At 37.7% G+C, this 24353-nt stretch overlaps 1 protein-coding gene across 2 annotated transcripts in view; it reads right to left on the reverse strand.

The window, feature by feature from the left end:
* Positions 1–22855, reverse strand: part of TRPC4 (transient receptor potential cation channel subfamily C member 4) — a 205492-nt gene extending 182637 nt beyond the window's left edge. Inside the window, exon 1 of one of the 2 annotated variants that reach the window (XM_006065973.4) lies at positions 22562–22855. The gene's annotated coding sequence lies outside the window, so the exon portion shown is untranslated. Of the gene's footprint in view, positions 1–21296; positions 22149–22561 lie in introns of those variants that run through there. The other variant, XM_006065971.4, reaches the window with a different exon arrangement.
* Between the last annotated feature and the right edge of the window lie 1498 nt (positions 22856–24353).

The raw sequence follows: 24353 nt of genomic DNA on the forward strand, positions 1-24353 counted from the left end.
AGATGGCTGGATGGCATCACCGACTCAATGGACATGAGTTTGAGCAAACTCAGGGAGATAGTGGAGAACAGGGAAGCCTGGCGTGCTACAGTCCATGGGGTCACAAAGAGTCAGACGCTACTATTGCCTTAACAACAACAACAACAAGCAGTGAGACTCAAAACAATAATATATTCTAGAGTGTTCTTTGTTTTTGTTTCTGTGTTGTTTTAAAGTTTTTAAAGCTAAATGATGTGCTGTTTTTTAATACTTTAAATCAGATTTGCTCTTAATTGGTTTTAACTGTTTTATAAGTTATTATTTAAAGAAAGCTGCTACTCAGAAAAATCAAAACTTTTCTCATTGAGTTTGCCTTTGAAGATAAATTATGTTACTGATAGTGGGTCAAAACGATCAAGCCATTTTAAGGAAATCCTTTCCTACAAACCCTATCCCTAAACAATGTCATATTGAAAAAGATTATTTTCCTCATCAGTTTGTAATGAAATTCTAAGGTAGGTAGGAATGTGTTCTTATCATATTTCCTGTGTTAAGGTTTTTGCTTCAGAACTCTCTAACACAGTTCCTATCATAGAACCTTTAGATAAGTACCAAGTGACTGAGCATACACCCTTATTTCTCCACCACATCTGGATGAATTCTGGATAAATCCTCTCTCTCTCTCTCTTTTTTTTTTTTTTTTTTGGTCTTGTACATCTTCTCTCTCTATTGCTGCTAGAATAAAAACAAAGCAAAACAAAAAATACATGGGAATGCTGGTCGTCGTGAAATCCATTATCTAATGACTGCTATCTTGTCAAAGTTGCCTTGGTACACAATAGCTCTGCCTACTCCCATCTGGAGCTATCACGTGCTTTCTTTTCTTCTACGTTCCCCCCTCAGAGGGGTCCTCATTCTACTACAAAATGATGGGAAGGACTATAGCGGAAGCCATTAGTTCTTCACCTCTAAACTCATCTTTAATCATATCACATTCTCTTTAATACTTAAACAGTATCTTTAGGGTCAAGGGCATTATCTATTTCATAATGCAGGTATATCCAGGGCATCTCCATTAGTGATAGAGAACACGATTTCAATGAAAAAAGTTACAGTCATTTCGCTTAGAAACAACCTGTGAGCTTTGATTCAATTTCCATATTGAACCTTCAGTAATAAATTATTGGCTGTGATCCCACCACTTAATGAAAGAATATTATGCTCCTGGCCCAGTGACATATTTGTTTTATATACCTTACCAACTGCACTGTTAGCTAGATACTCTTATCCTCAGTTTACAGATGAGAAGCCTGAGGATTAGAAATATTAAGTAATTTGTACAAGGTTATTGAGTCAGTGGATGTGAAGGTCGGGACTTGAACTGGGGTCTAAATAACCTCAGATCTGAGGCTTCAGTCACTTCCTTCCAAATGACTGGGGTGGTTTAGCAAAATGTAAATGGCACACAGTGAGAAAGTAGTGTGTTATCATGTTAATATCTTTCTCAAATGCTTTTAACTATAACATCCCATCAACCTGAAAATGCCATCTGCCTCGGGTAATTTACTGTAAAAAAATCAGATTTAAGTCTGAGATATGAATCTTTTTATTAGTCAGTTCATCAATAATTAATTTTCAGACATGAATTTTACCTAAAGCAGAATTTTTACAAGCAGAAAGTTAATATGCATTTTCTTGTGTTTTTGATGTTTTTCTTTTACACTACAATTTTATGGACAGGTTATGTCAGTGAAAATGCTGGGAAGATAAATCAAATCAAACAAAAGCAAGGTTGATTCCAGAAGAAGCCACATCAATTATTTAATTCTGCCTTTTCATTGTTACTGTTGTCAGGTATTTGTTACTACAGGAAAAAATATTCCCAGCCATTTCTGGCAGTCTTAGAAAGGCAATGCTGCAAATGAAAAGTATTATTAAAAATTAGAAATCTTTAATACAAATATTATTAAAAGAAGACAAAAGAAGTGTTTACATCTGTGTGTTTCCTAAAAAACTTAAAATGGAACTACCATATGATCCAGAATTCCCTCTTTTGGGTATATATTCAAAGAATATGAAAAGAGGATATCAAAGAGATAGCCACACTCCCAAGTTCATTGCAGCATTACTCACAATAGCAAAGACAGGGAAACAGCCCAAATATCCATCAATGGATAAAGAAGATGTGATGTATTGGTAGGTCAAAAATTTCCTTTGGGTTTTTCCATAGGATGTTACAGAAAAATCTGAACATACTTTTTGTCCAACCCAACACACACACACACACACCCTTACTCACACACACACACACACACACACGAATATTATTCAACCATGAGAAAGGAGGAAATTCTACCATTTGTTACAACACAGCTGAGCCCTGAGGAATTAGACCAAATGAAATAAGCCAGACCAGAAAGACAAATGCTGTATGGTCTAACTTACATATAGAATCTAAAAAAATAATCAAACTCATAGAAATAGTGGTTCATAAGAGTCAGGATACAGGTTTTGTGAGAGGTTGCTAAAAGGGTACAAACCTTCAATTATGAGATGAATAAGAGCTGAAGATCTAATGTATAACATGGTGACTATAGTTGAAAAAACTATATTTTATAGTTGAAATTTGCTAAAAGAGGAGAAGTTAAATGTTCTTACCAAAAAAAAAAAAAAAAAGATGCGAGAAGGTGGATTTTTAACTAGGTGGGAGGAATCTTTTCACCATGCAGACCTGTATCAAATCACCACAATGTCCATTTTAAATATCTTACAATTTATTAGTCAATTACACATCAACAAAGCTAAAAAGATATGAAGACTGGTTCAATATGAATGTGATTGGTATCTGAAAGTTAATAATTACAAAGATTAACCTTGTAAAAAAATATTTTAATATGATCCTTTAGACACTTTCCTATTGGTGTCCTGCTATGAATGATAGGGACCTCCTTCTCGTATACTATCTCTTCCCAATCTTCTGTATTTTCCACCTAATGATGACTGTTATTTTAGTACTGCATGTTTACTAAGTCACTTCAGTCATGTTTGCCCCTTTGAGACCCTATGGTCCACAACCCACCAGGTTCCTCTGTCAATGGGATTCTCCGGGCAAGAATACTGGAGTAGGATGCCATGCCCTTCTCCAGGGGATCTTCCCTGCATTGGTAGGTGGGTTCTTTACCACTAGCACCAGGTTGAATCATATGAAATAGTCATTTTGTATAAAAAAAAAATCATCACATATAGGCAGTTTCATATGGTTCAAACTATTTTATATTTTAGAATAATATTCATAAATGTATATTTATACATTTATAAATCTATATTTAATAATATTCATAAGTTTAAATACCATTCATAAATAATAATATTCATATATTTATATTTCATGTTCTGTCCTCATTTTAAATTTCACCTCCTGACTTTTGTGAGCTATAAATTTACTTATATATTTTCAACTTTATAACATTTCCAGTAGGTTCTGTCACTAAAGTTGGCCCTCCGTCTTTTGGCTAAAGTTTGATTCTATAGTTGAAAAACCATTAAGATTCATTTTCACTATAATAACTATATGAATACATATATCATTTGAGTATTGGCTTGGGGATCTATCTTCTCCTCTGCAAATCCAGAGTCATTCTTAATGGATTTTTTTTTTTTTTTTTGCTTCTCAAGTAATTAACTCATCTTGAATCTGGAATTCAAGACAGACCCACCTAACTGTAATCACCACAAAGGCAATAAATGTTTTATCAGTGGCTAGAGATGACACATTGTAAGTAAGTTTTGTTGTTGCTCAGTCGCTCAGTCATGCCCAATTCTTTGTGACCCCATGGACTGCAGCATGCCTGGCTTCCCTGCCCTTCATTATTTGGAATGATGAAAAATAAAATGAAAAACAGTTCAAACTGTGATTAACTGTATATAAGAACAGATGATTTATAGAAGGTCATGATAAGCATTCATGCATTTAATCAAAAATACACAAGAAGAAATTTATGGTATACCTGTATGTCAACAGAAATAAGAATGGCCCAGACTGATGGAAACAGAATGAGTAAATGTATGTATGTGGTATGTGTTAGTCACTCAGTCGTGTCCGACTCTTTGCGACCCCATGGACTGTAGCCCATTAGACTTGTGAAGCTATAACAGAAGCAAGAGAAGAAGTCAATAAGCTGGCTTTCTTTGCTGTGGGGATTTGAATAAATCGCTTGTTTTCTCTATGCTTTATCTTTTTCCTTTTTAAAAAGGTGCTATAAAAGAAAAAAAATGATATATTGGATTTCATCAAAATTAAAACTTTCACCCTGCAAATGATTTAAGAAGATGAAATGACAAGCCATAGACGTGAAAAAAATACTTGCAAACCACATTAGATAAATGACTAGTATATAGATACTTAAAGTACTCTCAAATCTCAACATTGAAAACAAAAGCATTAGATAAAGCGCATTAGATAAAGTACCAAATACATAAAGAAGCAGGCCCTGGAAGATGATATACAGATGCAAATAAGCACATAAAATAATGCCTGACATCATTAGCCACTGGAGAAATGCAAATGAATGCCACAATGAGATATCACTATTAGAAGAATGGCTGAATCTTAGAATAAAAAATGATAATGGTGTGAAGGTACAGATGTTATCTTATTCTATGTTCCAATGTCCTTTTATGATAAGAATGTAGAGAACCTGATCATTCACGTATTTTTGCTAAGGCTATCAAGCGCTACCATCACATGGAGAGGTAGTTGTAGCAGTTTCTTAAAAACTAAAAATAAGTAAATGTGCAACTAGCATATGACTCAACAATTACACTCTGGGCATGTATCCCAGATAAATGAAGACTTATGTTCACGCAAAAATTGGTACACAAATGTTTATAACGGTATTGTTGGTGATGGTAACAATCTGAAAATAACCCAGACATTAAGCAGCATGTGGTTCATCCACACTATGGGATACTACTCATCAATAAATAAGGAACAAACTATTGAAACACAAAATACTGTGGATCGATCTCAACAGCATTGATACTGAGTGAAAGAAGCCAGTCTCCAAAGATCAAATACTCTCTCATCTCAGTTCTCTTACATTCTCCAAATGACAAAAACACAGTGACGGAAAACAAAGGAATGATTTCTCGTGGTTAGAGATGGTTTCTATCAAAAACCACACAGGCACGCACAAAATATAAATCAAGAGGCAGACCTTGGAACAGTCTTGTTTAAAATAGACTTGAAAAGGCAAAGAAAGATAAAGATTGGGTGAGTTTTCCTGAAATTGACATTGATAAATACAGATAAGAACAAAAAAGAAGGAATAAGGACAGTGTTTTCCCAGACACTGTACAATTGGATTTAAATCCAGTCCCTAAAAAGTTAACACTTTAGCAAGTGGCTCAGTGGTAAAGAATCTGCCTGCCAAAACAGGAGGCGCAGGTTCTACCCCTGGTCGGGAAGAAGCCCTGGAGAAGGAAATGGCAACCCACTCCAGTGTTCTTGCCTGGAAAATCCGATGGACAGAGGGGCCTAGCAGGCAGGCTACAGTCCACAGGATTGCAAAAGAGTCTGACATGACTTAGTGACTAAACAACAACAACAAATAAAATGTGAAAAGGCTTGGAAACATGATGTCATACATGCTAGGACTAATAAATAAGAAAACTAGCAACTGCTCAGTAATTCATGTGGGTACACTGAGAAAGTGTTTCAGATTCCAAGCTTGCATTATCTTATAGCATAATTGTTAAGAAACCTAGTAGTGGAATTTGTCAGGTTTGGGTTTAATTCAGGGTACTACCACATAATAACTGTGTGACTTGGGAAAGCTATTTAATCAACCTAAGCCTTTATTTTCCTTATCTGTAAAATGGGGGGGGGGGCGGTGATGATGGTTGTCCTGAGGCTAACAAGATAATGCAGGCAAACCAAACAGCCTAGGGCCTGCCATATAATCACTCATTAAATGTGAACTCATGTTACCTTTATTGCTATTTTCAGAATAAAAGAATGGGAAAATTCATTCTAGCCACTATCAGAGCACCATAAACTTCTCATACTCTTAGCTGGTCCCCAAATTTATGAAAAGCCAGCTAGTTATTTAGTATGATAATTGTGTATTTGAGGAACTACGTGTGACTTTAAGCTCCAATGCGATACCACAAAGCAAGAGACTAGAAGATTTCAAGAAAAATTGCATTAGATGTGACTTTTCACAAAACACTCAAGAAAACAGAACTCAATATGGTTAAAGTCTTAATGACTTAATGGCTCAAAGAGGATTTAAGTCTTGAAAGTTTTTCAGTTTTGCAGTTACAGAATTGTCTCTCAAAATTGATGTTTGTAAAAAAAAAATGTACAGTATAAATTTTTTGATCATCAAAAAACATCAGTAGAAAAGACTTTAATATACAAATTGCAACCAAGACAGCATGTATGGAGCATCAGGGCAGACAGAGACAGCAGACAAGGAGGGCGGGGACACAGGATTATATGGAGGGGAAAGATATTCAGGTTCCTGAGTTCTTTCTTAGTCCACACCATTCCTGTGTCAGAGCACGTGTCTGCTGCTGCTACTGCTGCTAAGTCGCTTCAGTCGTGTCCGACTCTGTGCGACCCCATAGACGGCAGCCCACCAGGCTCCCCCGTCCCTGGGATTCTCCAGGCAAGAACACTGGAGTGGGTTGCCATTTTCTTCTCCGATGCATGAAAGTGAAAAGTGAAAGTGAAGTTGCTCAGTCGTGTCCGACTCTTCGTGACCCCATGGACTGCAGCCTACCAGGCTCCTCCATCCATGGGATTTTCCAGGCAAGAGTACTGGAGTGGGGTGCCATCGCCGTGTCTACTAACGGGCATGTCAAGACATACAGCAATGGATGGGACTTGAGGTCTCCACTGAGAAGACCAGAAGTAGATAGAGCGTGGTGTGTGCATGCTCAGCTGTATCCGACTCTGTGACCCCATGGACTGTAGCCCCTAAGACTCCTCTGTCCATGGAATTTTCCAGGCAAGAATACTGGAATGGGTTGCCATTTCCTCCTCCAGAGGCACTTCCTGACCCAGGGATCGAACCTGTGTCTCTTTCATCTTCTGCATTCACAGGCAGATTCCTTACCACTATGCCACCTGATAGACAGATCCCTCCAATTTTACACCCCACTCACATCCCATTATCTAGGTAAATGCAGATCCAGTTAGGAGACAACTGAGTGTTTACTGAAGTCATCCAGGAAAGCCTTCGGGTCCACGATAAGACGCTCTTGGTCATTAGTACTAAGAGAAAAGTGGCATGATGGCTTTCTGGCAAATCCAAATGGGGTGTGGAAACGAAAGTTAAGTCATACTGAGGTCACAAAAAATTAAGGACTAAATTATTTGTTTTTTTTTAGGGCTTTGGAGAAGAAATGAAATGGCCTTCTAGGGGTCAGGTTTGAAAGACCCTGAATGTATGCTCTTTCCTCAAGGACTGTCTTGGGTAAAAGTTATAACCCCAAAGTGCTCCAGATGGCACCCCACAATTACAGGGAAAGAGCCTGGCTACCTCCCTCCAGATATATCAGAAGAGGAACTGAATTTCCATCACAGCCCCATTGCATGGGCCTCGATTCCCACAGTTAGACAAACTCTACAGGCTTCCTGGTGAGAAGACTGGGTGTGTAGCTACAGAGGCTTAGGTCTTGGATAGGTAGCCTTGTGGGCAAGTGAGCTCAGCTGCCCTCCAGCTTGTCCATGGTGTTCTCCCAACTGTTAATGAAAGCTGGTCACCCACAGGAAGGAACACTACTAAGGAATTTAAAGGAACAAGCTATTGATACCCACAACTAGGATGAATCCTGGGCTTGGTGGCCATGATGTTCCACTGGAAGGAAAGTCTGGCTTTATGGCAGGTGCTCCTGAAGGTTTCTTTGGTGGCTCAGATGGTAATGCATCTGCTTGCAATGCAGGAAACCCCAGGGTTCAACCCCTGGGTCAGGAAGATCCCCTGGAGAAGGGAATGGCCCATTCCAGTATTCTCACCTGGAGAATTCCATGGCTAGAGAAGCTTAGCAGGCTATAGTCCACAGGGTCGCAAAGCACTGGATACGACTGAGTGACTAACACTTTCACTTTCACACCTGAAGCTCAGAGATGGTGCATGTGTTGTTGAACATGCAATGAAATGTTTTCCACAGATATAGATGTGGTCTTCAGGACCATGGTCACAACCATGGCAGCAGACTGTGGGCTGAGGGACAGGTTAGGACTGTCATCTCAAAAGACAAATATGCATTTCATTTCTGGGTCAGGACCAACCAGCACTGAGCACAGAATTTAATCGAACTCCTCACTCTCTTCTAGGCAAACGTAACTGATCTTTTCCCCAGACCCTTTCCACTTAGGCTTCATCATACTTAGAAGCCAGTTATTAACCTGTAGGGGGCTGTGGGGAAAACATAAAATTCTCCAGCCCCAGAAGTTTCAATGCTGACAACATAACTCACTCATCAGGGTGGAGCTGAGGCCATGCTGTGCTGGGTCCAGTGATGGATCTGGACTGTCTGCAGTGGGAAGAGAGCATCCTCCCCATCTACTCCTGAATCCATTTTGTACAAAAGAAAACCACAATATATATTTTTCCAAACAAGACAATGCACATCTTCAGGTAAACAAAGACTAATTTGGATCATATGAACACAACTAGCAGATACGGTAATCAAATGCTGAAGTGATACTGATGAAGGATTCAGAGACAATATCTCATAGGCAGGTTTGGCTGATGCCTCAAGTTAAAGGAAAAGGTGTACTATCGTGTTGGGTACATCCACAGAACACCTTTAAGGAAATTTATCAGGCTTTAGGCAATTTCAGCCTTAACAGTTATAACTGTAACACAAACAGCAGTGAGCACTGACACTTTCCCATCTTTATGTAATGGACTTTGAATGGGAGAAATGAAGATTACTCAGAAAACCACAGGCCTGAAGAAAAATCTCACCTCAGTGACAAAGAGGTCAAATTGCTACTGCATTATATTGCTCTACTTTTTGTCCCGTTAATAGTGTGTTTGTGATTCAGTAAGAAAGAGCTATTAGTTGAAACTTCATTACAATTGATTTGAGTCACATTAATAAGGTTTACTTAGAATTTATTATTTTATAAAAAATAGCTTTAAATTGGTTGTTTAAAATGATTGTTCTAAAGTCAAAGACTTGGTAATTTTGTAAGAATAATGTTATTTCTGAGCTAATAAGAAAAATCAGATTAAAAAATCTGAAACTATATTGCAATTGCTACATTTCTCTCTCTGTGGGTATAATTATGTGTCTATACTATGCCATATACGTATAATTTCTTTCTTTTAAACGCTTTGACTAAATTTTTTGGCAGTAAATTCAAAATATAAAAGAAGTACTTGTGTTTCTGACTATGATAGAATGGCGTGTAGTGGCCTAATATTTCTTTTGATAACATTTAGAAAAGCTGGGTAAATATAAACAAACAAGCAAATAAATCTCTATCTGAAGAAAAGCTGCAGTTATCATACTAAGTGAAGTTAAGTCAGGCAAAGACACATAGCATATATCACTTATAAGTGGGATCTAAATAAATGATACAAGTGACATTATTTACGAAACAGAAACAGACCCATAGACTTAGAAAACAAACATGGTTACCAAAGGGGAAAGGTAGGGACAGGGATAAATTAGGAGGCTCAGATTAACATATATACACTGCTATATATAAAATAGTCAACAAGGACCTACTGTATAGCACAGGGAACTCTACTCAATACTCTAATAACTTATGGGAAAAGAATCTGAAAAAGGATGGATATTTGTTTATGTATGGCTGAATCACTTTGCTGTACACCTGAAACTAAGACAACATTGTAAATCAACTATGCTTCAATATGAAAAGTATGGCAAAACCAATACAACATTGTAATTAGCCTCCAGTTAAAATAAATAAATTTAAATTAAAAAAAATTTTTTTAAATCAACTTAAAAAAGAGTTGCAAAGCTAACAAGTACTTGAAGAGTCAGTGTCTTAGTTGGAGAGAAACCACTGAGAGATGACTTGACCTTCTACAAACCACATTTCTTCTCAACATTTGCCAAGGCAAATACAAGGGTCTCATGTCTTGGTAAGAAGGGAGACAGATGGAGGTATGTCTTATACTCAGCAGCTCTTTTCTCAAAGCATTTGTTAAAATCTTAAGCTTTGCAGGAAAATAATTAAGAAAGCTGCTGAAATTTAGGGCAGGGTATTCATCAATCTTACAAAACTGCAGAGATAAAATTCATTATCCTGGAACCTTAAAGGAGGAGTGGTCTTACTACATAGCCAAGTGCTCAGACCCTGGGGTCCTATAACAGATCCTGGGCGTCAACCAGGGCTTCATAGGCTTGCAAAGGTTGAAATTAACCTCTTATCTGTTCAGGTTCTGATTGGTTTAAGATGTTTACTCCCATTTTATCTGCCTGCCAGAGGATAGATAAAACCATTCAAAATATCCAGATAATAGCAGAGAAAGCAAATATGCATGGAAATACATTAAAAGAATAATTAATAAAAGAATACTAGAAATATGGCACAGAGTAAAAGGAAAAAAATATGAATAATTGGAGGCATTAAAGGGGAAAAGGTAAGTGCAAACCACCTCTGAAGGTTAATGAACAAGAATTTTCCAAAACTGATGAAAGATATCAAGTCATATTTAAAAAGTGTTTCAAATACCAAGAAACAGAAATCTAAAAAGCTCAGTTCGGTACATAATCGTAAAACTAATGAAAACAAAGGACTAAAAGAAAGCATAAAAGCAACCAAAAATAAAGAACATATTGCCCTCAAGGGAGCCATAATCAGACTGATGGTTGACATTTCAGCAGAAATGATAGAAGCTAAAAGTCAACTGAGGAGCATTAAGTACTGAAAGAAAAAAATTTCTAATCTAGAATACTCCAAACAATAGAAACAGCCTTAAAAGTGAGATCAAATAAAAACATTTTCAATCAAACAAAAACTGAGAAAAGTTTTGGCCCACTGAAACTAAACATGCTGAAGAGAACTCTTGGTTGCCTACAGATGGATGGCAGAGGGCATCTGAGGACAGCAGGTGTAGCATCCGCAATGATAATAATATAAAAGAAAACTAAAATAAAAATAAAACAGATTTATAATTGTTCTTAAAAAAATTAAATCTATCCAACTCAGTCCATTCCTGTACCAAATGTATGTGTCTCTATGTATAAAATTTTATTTTTTAAAAGATCAATATACTGTCCTTCAAGTTTATTTCCACCATTTTCTGTGATAAGAAATAAAAAAGACAACAATAGCTCATCAATAGATAAATATTTTGTATTGCTTGGTCTCATAATATATGTCAAATAATTGGCAAACCCTTTCAAAGTGCTGCTATGAATTTTAGGAAAATAAACTGAAAGTATTTGCTGCATGCATTAAAATTAAAATGTCAAATTCTTTTTAAAATTAATGAGTAGTGATAATAAATCAGTAGTATATCTTAAGTATTTGCTATTTCAGATAAGACACTTAAAATATTCACACAAATTTTTATAGTGAATTCATATAGCATTTATCCTTATAATTATGGTTAGCATTCATTTCAGTGTAAAGCAAAAAAATGGGCAGAAATCCCAGTTTCAACCACATAATGACTTTCCCATCATAATGGAGCAGAGTACAACTGACCATTTGTCTTAAACCCAATAGTTTAATTGTGCCCCTTCCTGTATATCAAGAAAGAATGTAACAATATGAAATCCTCTTTCTTAAAATCCTTTGCTTAAGCCCTACTTGATATGAAATTTTCTTATATATATTAGAAAGAAACTTTTATCTCTAACTTACAGAAAAGAAACTAGAGTATTTTATCTGAAGCCATAATTCATTAGAGGTTGCAATTAAATTTCACCATGAATACAGAACCTTACCACACTTTTATAAATGTCCAGGAAAATAAGTGTTCATCATAGTTGCCATCTACCTATGGAAATAGCCTGATCTGATAGAGGCAGCAGGGAATGTGGGTTCCTATATGGCCATTCCTCTGTCATTAACCTCCAATCTATGCGGGAGCTGCCCTACACACAGGACCAACTGGGCAATTGAAGATGTTCATCTGTAGGTATAATGATGGATGGAGTGCAAACAGTAGATATGGAATGTTGCATTGGAGATGAACCAAAGGATACATGAAACCCTTTGAGCAGTCACTGTCTTTATTATACCTGTATATCCACTTCATTATGATTAAAATCAAAATAAGTTCTGTCAGATTATGAAACACTCCTAAAAGCTACTGAATAGCAATATATTCTATGAGTAGAGATTACCTTTAATCATATTCAATATTTGACACACAATCCTTGTATATTTTTGAAGATCTTAACTTATTAGAGAGTATCTCAGCTTTCAAATAACTTTAAGTAAACTGAAATGAATCAGGGTTATATGGTTCAAATATATCTAGGTTATTAAACAATGAATCATTTCAAAAACATGGTGTGTTGACTTCTTCTCAATCAGGTTGTCTCCTGTCTCTATTTTTATTTTGTAGACATCAACGTTAAGAAAAAAAATCAGAGGCTAAAATATTGCATTATAAAACAGATTTTATGCATTTTGTGCTTACAAAAACCATTAACTGTAAAAAGAGGTGATTTTTAATATATATTTGTTTCCAATATTTCAATTATAGCAATGTAATAACTAGTAAGAAAATATTTAGGAAGATTAGAAAGTTCTGGTTTTAGTGGTTCCCTGTTCAGTACAACCAACAAAAAGCAGTTTTCGTTCTTCAGGTTAAAATTGTTGATATTTTATATGTTGGGGAAAATTCTTTATCATAAGTACTATTATAATGAAATGTTTTTTCATTAAGGCTTCTTTTATTCATGAAAGGGCAAAATCATTTGCTGGTTCACTTTGTTCCAAGAACATGCTGGAGTGCTAAATGAAAATGCGCGGTTCAGTTCTCTAAGTAGCTTGCACATTACAAATCAGAATGTTAAGCTGTGAGGTTAAAATGAACCAGATAAGCAAGTAAGTCTTTTGCCTCTGCCAACATTTTCTTTTTATACAGCACATACATGGAGACATATCTTTTTTTTAGATACAAAGCTATTTAATATCCTACGGAGCAATGATAACCCTAATATTTGAGTGTTCTTTAAAAATGTTTCTTTCTCTTTAATTGTAGAGGCTCTCAGAGGCTTAGAGATAGGTACTCTGATTATTTCACATGATGATTCTCAGAAAATAAAAAATCCTGGTAAACAGTGGATAGCCCTAGGAATTAAGTTCCCAAAAAACTATTCCACAAAGAAGAATGTAGCTGACTGCAGTCCCTTTTTTGTTCCCCAAATTTAAGGTCATGAGGTTTCGAGGTCTTCAATACATCCTCAGCTGTAGACATAAGGGCTTCCTAGAAAACATGAACAGGGCATATTGAGAACTCCTAGATGGTTCTAGAATGGGTCCATACAAGACTTTCTTGGGCCAAAGTGTTTTATGTCCCAAGGCAATGGGATAGGGGTGTGAGGATCCAAGTTAAGACACCCCTAGCTTTAAAATGGTCTTCTTCTCTTAAGTTTGCTTCATTGGTTCAAAGGGAGATTGGGTACCATGTGGGTATATCAGCATAAATCCATCAAGACTTTGGAAAACAATGTATCTCCTTTGAATGGTTAACTCAGTAATATCTATATATAAAAGGAAAGCACCGTCATTAACAGTGTCAATAATGTTATGTAATTTGAACATAAATTTATAGTTGGAAACTCTAAGCCCTATTTTTATAGGAAACAATAATTTGAGACAAGGAAGAGAAGATGGATTTGGATTTCTTCCAATGTGACCCAATGTCATTGTTTTTAATTCCAATTGTAGACTATTATCTTAGTTTGACTTGAGTTATTTTCTTAATGAGTTTTCATTTCCATGAGAAGAGATCAAGTGATAATAAAACAGCAAAATGTCTACAAGATAACAGGGGACACTTGAACATGTTACTAAGAGGCTCAGGAGAATCTTTTTTTGAAATCGTAAACAAAAAAGGTGAGATGTACCTCTTTATTCTTAGCATTTAGTGGGGATGACTGTCATGCATGAAATAAGTCCTTCATCAAACATTCCATGTGTGTATATATATGTGTGTGTGTACATGTATACAATATGTATCTGCTATTCAAAAAAAAGCATTTGGTAAGATATGAGAGTATATCTTTAAAAAAAATCTTTTGAATTAGATGACCTTCCAAGTCATTCAGTACATGTCTAACCATTCCGTAGGGACACTAATACACCAGCAAATAACTTCTTTTGTCTTTTATGGGCTACTCTACCTTCTTTGCTAACAATTTTAATCTATCTCTGGTAATTACTCTGCAAGCATCATCTTAAGAACCTGTCCCCAGGAGCAATCTCCCACTCTTTCTCATTCTGTACTACTTATATGGCACTATATACAGCTATATGTACAGGTGTACTTACTTATATATACATATACAATACATACAGATGGAGATATATATATATAATTTATGTTTAATTAATGAATTCAAAAGCAGGTTTTAAGTGTTGGTATATGTTTAAATGCATATATATATATGTGTGTGTATATATATATATATATATATTGTGTGTGTGTGTATCACTATACAATTAAATGAATTCAAAAATTGCTTATCAAACTACGACCACCATAGAAGATAATCCATTTAAAGTATAGTCTTCAGTGTGATCTTTGGGGTATGCAGCCCTGTCATGAAGGAGATTTTTATATAAAATGATACCCCTGTTTCACAAACAGTTGGGATGGTTATATATAAAACACAATGGACTCTCCACCCTTCACCCAATGTACATTATGCATCACTCCTGTCCTTCCATCCATCATTTTTGGGGTGATTCATACAGGTATGTGACCAGTTCCTTGAAAGAAGAGCATATTAAAATACAGAGGTTGAGCATAGCAGCTGACAACAATCACCCATGCATTCATTCATTCCATTCACCCATTCAAAAAGCATATGTTGAACACTAAGTATCTTAATTCTGTGACAATAAAAATTGTGATGCATTGAGCTATGAACTATGATTCCAGTATGCACAGGGTATTAGCTAACTCAGTTGTGTAGCTTCTTCACCATCATTTAGAGGTAAAATATATTGAAAGTATAGTAGGGTACCTGAGACCTTCCCAGGTGGCTCAGTGGTAAAGAATCCACCTGCCAAGCAAGAGAGGCAGGTTCCATCCCTAGGTTGAGAAGATCCCCTGGAGAAGGAAATGGCAACCTGCTCCAGTATTCTTGCCTGGGAAATCCAATGGACAGAGGAGCCTGGTGGGCTACAGTCCATGGGGTCACTAACAATCAGACACGAGCTGGTGACTAAACAACAGCAAAGGGTACCTGAACACTGTTCATAAACTTTCATTTGTAACAAGGTTACCAGGCAGAATAAAAAATTACTAACCGCCCTCCAAAAAATAAAAGCTCATGCCAACCCACAACTGGACATCATAGGCTATCAAGGCTTTGACATGAATTCTCAGCTTAATTTAACAATTGTAATCACACCAAAGAAGTCTCTGACTGCCTTGAGTTCAGTAAGTGTTCCTGAGAAATATTCTTTCAACTCTAATCACATTTATGGCGTAAAAGAACAAAAACTCCCTCCTAAGAATTTGAGCACAGCATCACTTAAACTAAAGCACATTAATAACTGACTATATAAATTCTGTTGAAATGAGCATTATAGAGTCACCAGTTGACTGGAAGTTATGTCCACTGAGTATCAGTGGGTTAATGTTTATAACATAGGAAGTAATACAGTATAGTCACAATATCGTATAAGTGCAAATTATTATTATAATGGCTTCATTAGATAAATAAAGAAGCTCACGGTTTAGCAATGGAATTATAAAACTATGACATAAGTATGCTTAATTGCAAAAGTGTAATATTTATGACAGTCTAAGTCACATTAAAACTCACATGTTTTTGAGTATCCTCTGGGTTTCTTAAAGGAGCTTACTGCCTAGTGTAGGATACAGACCTCTATCCATCTGTAAGGTAGACTATAACAAGGGTTTAGCTTGTATTTATACTTGAGACACCTGGAGACATGAAGGAAGCTTTCAAGGAGACAGTGATATTGAGCTAGGTTTAGTGCCTGGAGAACATTTTGACAGGAAGCAGTAAGAGAGAAGTTATTCTGTAGAGAGGGAGCTGTGCCCGAAAATGCAAAGATGAAGATCTAATTCGTGTGTCATGCATCTATTTATTCAATTATCCATTTACTAACATTCAAATAATATCTACTGAATAGGTATCACTTCAGTGCTAATTTTTGTCATATATGACATATATTCAAAAAATTTATTTCCTCAACTTCAATGTCAATGGGTTTTTGGATTTAAGCACATTGGTTTTAAATGCAGGTGTATGTTTTTTAAAAAAAAATGGCAAATGTGTTAAAATGGGCCACCAGCTGAACCATGTCTTTTGGGATGCATGAAAGAGTGCTCCCTTCATTAAATACCAAGGGACATGCAAAATAATTAAGCAATTAAAATTAAGACAAAAACACTTCTCTAGAAATTTCATATAACACTGATAAGATGTAACATAAACCTGTCTTAACATGACTGTGTTTTGTACAAACAAAGACATTTTATCAACAGCCTACAGATGTTTTCAAGGTTTGAATGACAATTTTTTATTTAGAAATTATAATCTCATAACTATTTAAAAGTCTATTATCTAGAATTCTATCCTTGAAAATAAGCTTTTTTTTTTCTTTCCACACACATTACATTTATTTTTTTTTTTTTTTTTTACACATTACATTTAGATTCAAGAGTAAGAAAGGAAATAGTTTTGAGAGCAATTGGCTTGAGCTGAGCATCTCATCTCCTACTCTGCTTCAAAATGGATAGAGCCTTAGTTAACACAGTGTTGTTTCAAATTCTAGAGTTATAATGAGGTCATTTATGTCCCAATGTTACAACATTTGAAAAGCTAAATAAATAAATGGCTATAAGAATCCAATGAACTCATGGATCTTGTTAAAAGATTACTAATTTTAGTTTTGAAACCATAAGAATCAAGTAAAAGGAATATTGGCTTTAAAATCAAGTAGACATGGGTTCAAATTCTGACTCTACCACAAAGAAACTCTGTGATATTTTTTTTTTCTTTTTGGTAGTAATTTAGCCTTTACAGATTCTTTAAAAGTTAGTAATAATACCGTAGTGTTAGGGTAGATGTGAAGATAAAAAAATTTAAGTTTCTAGCACAGTTCCTGGCATACCTTAAGTACTCATAAATATTGACTTACTCTCTTTTTCCCACTTTCCTTTTTTGGTAATAATTCTTATGTTCCTGTCTTAAGTAAATTTTACCATTGATAATATTTGTTCAAGGAAATGACTTATGGTAACTTTTCAACATTTTTAGACCACAGCACACTACAGGCAGAGTATAATGAATGTGTATCTGATTCATTACATTTCACTTGCCATTTCTCAAAAAGAATGGAGTGTGCTAGATAAAGCTATTGAGCCTATGTTTAAATTAATGTTTTACTTAACATTTTGAATTTTATGTGTAAAACTGGGCCCATGTGTCACCTGTTGCTTCTCAAGAAGCCATTACTCAATGACATGGCCGAGTTCCAAAGGAAACGTTTTTTCAAAGCATTGACTAACCTACACTAATATTAATAGGCTATCACCTACAGTTTAGTTACAAGAAAAGATCAACTGCTGAAACTATTATCTCTCTTTCACAACCTGTTTAAGTGAAACAACTTTCAGAAGAATCATTGAGACTTTAGAATTTCACTCCATGTACTGAATAGTTCATGGAACCATGTAGTTTCAAATTGATATATTTTCAATGTACATGTCTTTAATTTTCAGTTCTACCAATGAAGAGCTTCTTCTGAAAGTATTTTTTCATCATAGGTGTTATTTTGGTAGTACCAACGTTCTCAGAGAGCAGGTCTGTATTTGCATTGATTAAATAGATATAGCCATGATATCACATTCCTGATCAAAATAATCTCAAATCTCTTAAAATATTAAGGTCTCAATGCAGCTTGGAGGATTAGAACTAGGAAACATAAGGAGAGGAAAGATATTAATAGTTCCAAAACAGCTTTTCATCACAACTACATAGAAGTAAATGTCCGGTTTAAGTTGGGTTGAACTCATCAGTTGTAATGTTTATTTGGTATGAATATGTGTTGTGGGGCGTGATGAAGCATAAATTAGGTGAAAAGACAAGGTTTTTGTTTTGAGCTATCTCTTCAACATCATTTTTAATAAGAACCAAAATGCTTCTGGTGGGTTTTCCATAGATATTAACGAGGTGAGTAACACTAGTTTCAGTTCGGCCCAGACAATACAACTTGAAAAGAAAAGATTCACATTAGAATCTGATCTCATGAAATGTTCAGCCATCATGATTTTGAAAAAAAGAAAACTTAATAGTTAATACTTCCCTTCACCTAGCTTGTTTTTAGAAATCAAACAATCACATTTTCATAAGAAAATATTCAGTCTACAGTTTTACTTTCCTAGCTGGTGTTTATCATTTCTTCTCCATCTTTATTTACAAAATCCTTTCTCTTTGAGCACTGATATTCACAATATTAACTACTGAACAAAAATGTACCTATTTTTATTTTTGTTTCCATATATGAATTAATTAGAAAAGGTAGATCATGTAAGTTTTCAGTTGCTAAATATGTTAATGATCTGAATTGTCATAAATTATCCTGGCAATTAAACATGCAGGTGCAAAATCATGACAATATTTTCTGCAACATATTTATGAAAGTATTTTCAATTCAGAGGGGTTAATTGGCACATTCATAATGGTTATTTTTGTACTTCAATAGAAATTTATCACATTTATTATAAGCTTTACATTTAAAATATGTGTACTGAATAACATATGCAAATTTCCTTTAATCAGAAAGAATAAAAGCAATGTATGGTGTTTCCTACTTATATAAAATATGAATTAATGAGGTTATCTTATGTGAAGAAGGAAATGGCAACCCACTCCATTATTTTTGCCTGGGAAATCCCATGGACAGAGGAGCCTGGTGGGCTACAGTCAACAGGGTCTGCAAAGAATTGGGCCTGACTTAGCGACTAAACAACAACAAACTTAGGTGGAAAGTTATTTGATCTCTTATACCTTCAATAACCGAAGTGGCCATAGAATTCATATAGAACTTTAGTTTTCTAATGTTTTTTCTTTGTAATCTGAACTTGACTTTTCAGGAATAACTGCCATAGAAACATAAATAATGTAAAATTACAAAACTTTAAAGCTTATAAGTAATGGAAGTTTACTCCACTTCTTGTATCTGTGAGAGTGACCATGAAGCAAGTAAACTGAAACATATTTTTCAAGAACCAAGCTTTTCAGAAAGAGAGTTAATACATTTGACAGGTTTTACTAAAGAGACATATCTTATATCTCTTGCACTTAGTTATGCTTTGATGAATGCCGATTTTCCTTTAAGTTCTTACTTAAATGGAAGAAATTCTCTAAATGTGCAATTATGAATCTTCTTGCTATGCCTTATTTAAGCTGTCTATCTAAGTATACATTTATTCACCCAGTGAATATTAAGCACCTCTTATGCATCAATGTCATTAACCTATTAGTATTTCTCTTCATATGTGACTTCCTTGGCATGAATCTATTGGCTCTTCAGTTCACAACATCAAGCTTAACAGAGTAACTGAGCTCTGATCAGAACTCTACTGAAAGCCTCTGCAGGTCGGTGGTCTCATTCAGGAAAGAGGAAAGTGCTTGCTTTCTTTTTTCCTGTACTAACCCTCCATTAATTCAAGATATTTGCATAAAATACTTTGATAAAGCCAAGGTAACTTCTATTGATGTGCTGATTTACATTAATTCACAGTCCTTAAAGTGCTTCTTTAGCAAGCACTTATCTAACTGAATTTTGATTCTAATATTTAAACTACTAGTTATCCCTTTATCTTACTGACTTTTTGCCTACCATACTTAAAAGGAGAGGTCTTGGTCTACTGTCTGGGTGACTAGAAGTGGGTATAGAAGTAGGTATTACCATCTAAGTTTAAATAGCCAATGATTTCAATACCCATGATTTCAATGTTTTAACATATCCACACGTTCTTACTCTCCCTAATTCAGAATTTTTCTTAAAAAAATAAAAACACAACAAACTCTAGCCAACCTTTTCACTTATAGACTTTGTAATAATATGTTTTGTGCAGAAATGACTGTAATAGGAAATCCAGAAATTATATGAGAACTGATTTTTTTTTTCAATTTTACAAGTCTGTTGTAAATTTCCTTTTAATAAAAGGAGTAAACCTTGTTTCTGCTTCCTCCCACTCTTTTGGCTTGGTGCTTACTCAGAGTAAGCCAACTTGCTGCATCTTACAGTTATGGATATTAACTGAGAAGGGCCCCCCTAAGCAAGCATGTGAACAGGGATACACCAGAGTGAACACAGCACAGTGAATACAGGCAAGTCCCGGAGCTCCCTGTCTCAGTCTCTCCCAGCCCTTCATCCCTTTCCAAGATTCTCTTAGTTACCTCATCACAAAAGGCAGCCGACTTCTCAGCTATAACAACAAGTTGTGCAGCGAATCTCAGTGATTCAGCCAAGTAGCAAACAGGGTCATTGGCTTAATTGGAATCTCAGTAGCCAAGCGAACTAGGAATCCCTTAGTCTGGATCCAGCGACACGGATCGAAGTGTTTCCGTGTTTTGATAGAAAATGAAAATGACGCAGAGTTTAATTGACAGGATATTGACCACCGTCCTTTCTTTATTACCCCAGTTTAGGTACCAGAGTCTAAAGCTCCCTTATATGCGCCCAGGGGCCACCAAGATCTCCCACCTTCCCCAAATGCGTAAAAGGCTAAAAACAGCCTTCCTCCCCAGCTCCACGGCGTGGCTTCTGCTGCTTTGTTTACCATATAAGTCACACCGGGGGTTCACTCTTTGCCCTCTCCCCTGCTTTAAAGCCGGGTGCGGTAAGATGCTGAGAAACATCCCCAAACTCTCGTTCAGCCCAGGTCAACCACAGAAAGCTTCACAGATCCGGTCCCCAGCTCTCAAGAGAAACCTTGCAGAGCCGAGCCTCTGGATCTAGTAACCCCCAGGGATGTCCGCCTCCCAAGAGGGAGCAGGCTTCCCAGGCAGCTTGAGAAACTTAACCGAGATCCCAGAAAAGAGGGGAGGTGCGGCTCCGGCCAGATGGAGCTCTGAGGCGACACCCTCTTTACCTGCAAAGTTGCGATCTTCTGGCTGAAGGGGGTTGGAGTCGAGGCCGGCGGCGCGAGTGCTTTGCCCGGTGCTAGCACGCCCGGCAAATTCCGACGGGATCTCCTTAGTCTTCGCCGAGTTTCCGAGCATTCCAAGGAAAACGCACGAAGCTGGAGCCCACGCAGCTGGCACCGAACTGGGCGGAGTGAGGATGCTCTGAGAGTGATGCCGCGCGAGGCGGGGGAGGGGAGGGCCTGGGGCGAGGGGGAGGTGAGCGCCAGGGGAGGAGAACCTCGCCCACCCCCGGCCCTTAAGGACCCCGCCGGGTCAAGTTAGCGTTCCCACGGCTGTCAGCCGACGAACCAAGAGGAAGGCACCCCTCCCTGCCTCTCCCGTGGCGGCCTGACTCCGGGTCAGCGCAGCCCGGGTTCAAAGGGGACCACTCGAAAAGATGCGCGTCCCACGCGTCGCTCTGCGCGGGGGTGGAGGTGGACCGGCGCGAGGGCAGGACCCGGGAAAGAGCCTCCGCCGCCCCGGGGCCAGATGTTTGGGGTCAGCCCGTTGGGCAGGCGAGCTCACCACAAGCCAACGGTGATCCAGTCCAGTCCGTGGCCAGTACCCCACCCTGTGACCCTGGAGGCGAGCCAGACACACCTCCAGGCTCCGGGCGGGCTCACCCCCCAGGCTGTCCGACTTCAGTTCGCTTCAGAACCCGGCCGGTGATCACCCTGCTCCCACCCAAGTAAACAAGCCCCGCGCGGCAGGTCCCCCGACTTGAAAAAGTAGCCCTCCACCCTCCTCACCCAGTAACTCGCAAAGCTTCTCCCTCTCCGGCTCCCGGGGGTCCCGGCACCCCCTCTTGCGTCCTCAAGGTGTCAGACTTCCCCTGCAAGAACAGGCGTCTGTGACTCGCTACTAGTGTCCACAATGGAGACAGTCGCAATGAATAAATGACGAGGCGGCGTTCCACCCACCCTCAGTCCAGCTCGCTCTTTCCAACGAAATCAGTAAGTTTCCAAATCTTAAACAAATCCCCCCAAGTGCGCACCAGGCTAGGGGCGCGAGGTCCCGTTGCTCCAGGTGCGATGTATTGAGAGAGTGTGTGTGTGTGTGTGTGTGTGTGTGTGTGTGTTGGTGGTGGTGGTGGTGGTAGTCCCATCAGCGTACTGACGATTTCAGGATAAAAGTTATCTTTTGGACATCACTGTGGTGTTCACACCTGAAAATCAGACTAAAGTGTTTAGAGAAAATGTCATATATATTGGCAAAGTTGGCAATAACTTACTTGTTGGTCACTGCGGCGCGGTGATTCCCAGCTTGTCACTCCGGGAGGCTTGCTTGGTCACGACCCTGGGACTGGAGAGTCCAATCTGAAAATAGAGAGTGAAATCCACGCGGAATCCTAGCTAGCGATTACTCGGCTTGAGACCCTTGGTTCTACTAGATTCTTTTTCATTTCCCGAAAGCCCTGGGGTGAGCCACTGGTCTCCAGTCGCATCTCAGCAGATGCTGCTCCGGCTGTGCGCTTGTGCAACAGGAGTGGCCACTCTTTCTCCCCGTCCCAGCCACGCGTGGTTACACCTTCTGGGAATCAGGGCTCTGAGGACTGCGAGGAGGCGGACCATTTTCTTCCCAAGAAATATTCCCCCAAGGGAGTCAAGGGTAGGCGGCAAGCTGGACCCACGCAGCCTCCAAAGCCCAAAATTAAGAGAATTTCCTTCTTGGCTGTCTTATTTTTTACTTATTTTTTAGTTCACAAGAGAGTTTTTTTTTCTTTTTGAGTATTTACATGAGTAAAAAGGAAATTGCTAAGGATCACCCACTGGGGTGATGTGCATACTGTTGTTTTTTTTTTTAATCACTTTTCTTATTCCTAAATGTTTCTTTCTCTCTAGTTTACAGCTCTTCTCCTGGGTTTATCCTAAGCCCAGCCTTGACTTCTGTTGTAAATTTCTAAGTCGTCTCCTCCCCTAATGAATACTGAGTTGGCCAGAAGCAAAGGTGGTTCTTACAGTATCTCTCCAGAACACAAGTGTGCAAACAACAGGGCGATTCTTTTCTTTCCTTGAATCTTTCTCATTTTACTTCTTTACCACAAAAGTACTTTACTATCTTTAAACACTTTGTAGAATGTTTTCATGTTAAACAGTGATAAAATATGCAGGAATACATGTATCTGTAGGCAAGGTAATGAACTGTAATATGTTGTAGCCACGCGTTCCGGGAAACAAACTCACTCAGAAGGACAATGCAGATAGTGGAGTGCAGTTTATTACACCAGGGGGCCCAAGGCAGAGTCTCCTCTTAGTCAAGGACCCCGACCAGCATTTGTGAAAATCTTTTATACCCCATGTGTACGTGTCTGAACCCACCACTCCAAATTCCTTGAAACTTACATACACCGAGGAAAATACAATCCCAATAACCCCATCATTCACGTCCTATGTGCTCATGTGCTCAAACAATTAGCCAATAATCAATAAACCCGAGATTACACCCTGATAGATACAGAAAAATGTATGGCCTGTCTGGAGGAAGGGGTGATTAGTGTATGTTTTCTCTTAGGCGATGAGTAACCTAGATATGATCTTCAAGGTTCCCCTGTCTGGAGGGGGTCTTATCCTTCTGTTGTTGTTTTCATAGGCACTAAACACAGAGTTCAGAGTCCATTGGAAAGGTGGCCGAGCATGATCAGCATGAACAGGCCTAAGATGGAGTCCAGGCTCTATGAATTCCTTCTTCATTCCCTCCTCTTGATGCTCTTAACTCTTATTATGAGCATCATTCATAGGGATATATTGCACCCTGGCTCTCCGACCGCCAATTTGGGAGAATGACATCAACCTTTGGGTTACAAAGTTCATAATACATTGTAAAATTCAAGGTCCACAAAGCAGAACTATCAAGGCAACTATAACAGTGGTAAATATAGTTTTCCACCAATCGTCCTTCACCCAAGATAGGACCGAAGTCCAGAAAGGAATGTTTTCATTTGACATTGCTTTTACCTGGTTTTTCATGTCATCTAAAGCAGCTGATACATTGCCAGATAAGTCAGGGATGTATACACAACATTC

Source organism: Bubalus bubalis, chromosome 13 (genome assembly GCF_019923935.1).
Source record: "Bubalus bubalis isolate 160015118507 breed Murrah chromosome 13, NDDB_SH_1, whole genome shotgun sequence".
Classification (NCBI taxonomy): Eukaryota; Metazoa; Chordata; class Mammalia; order Artiodactyla; family Bovidae; genus Bubalus; species Bubalus bubalis.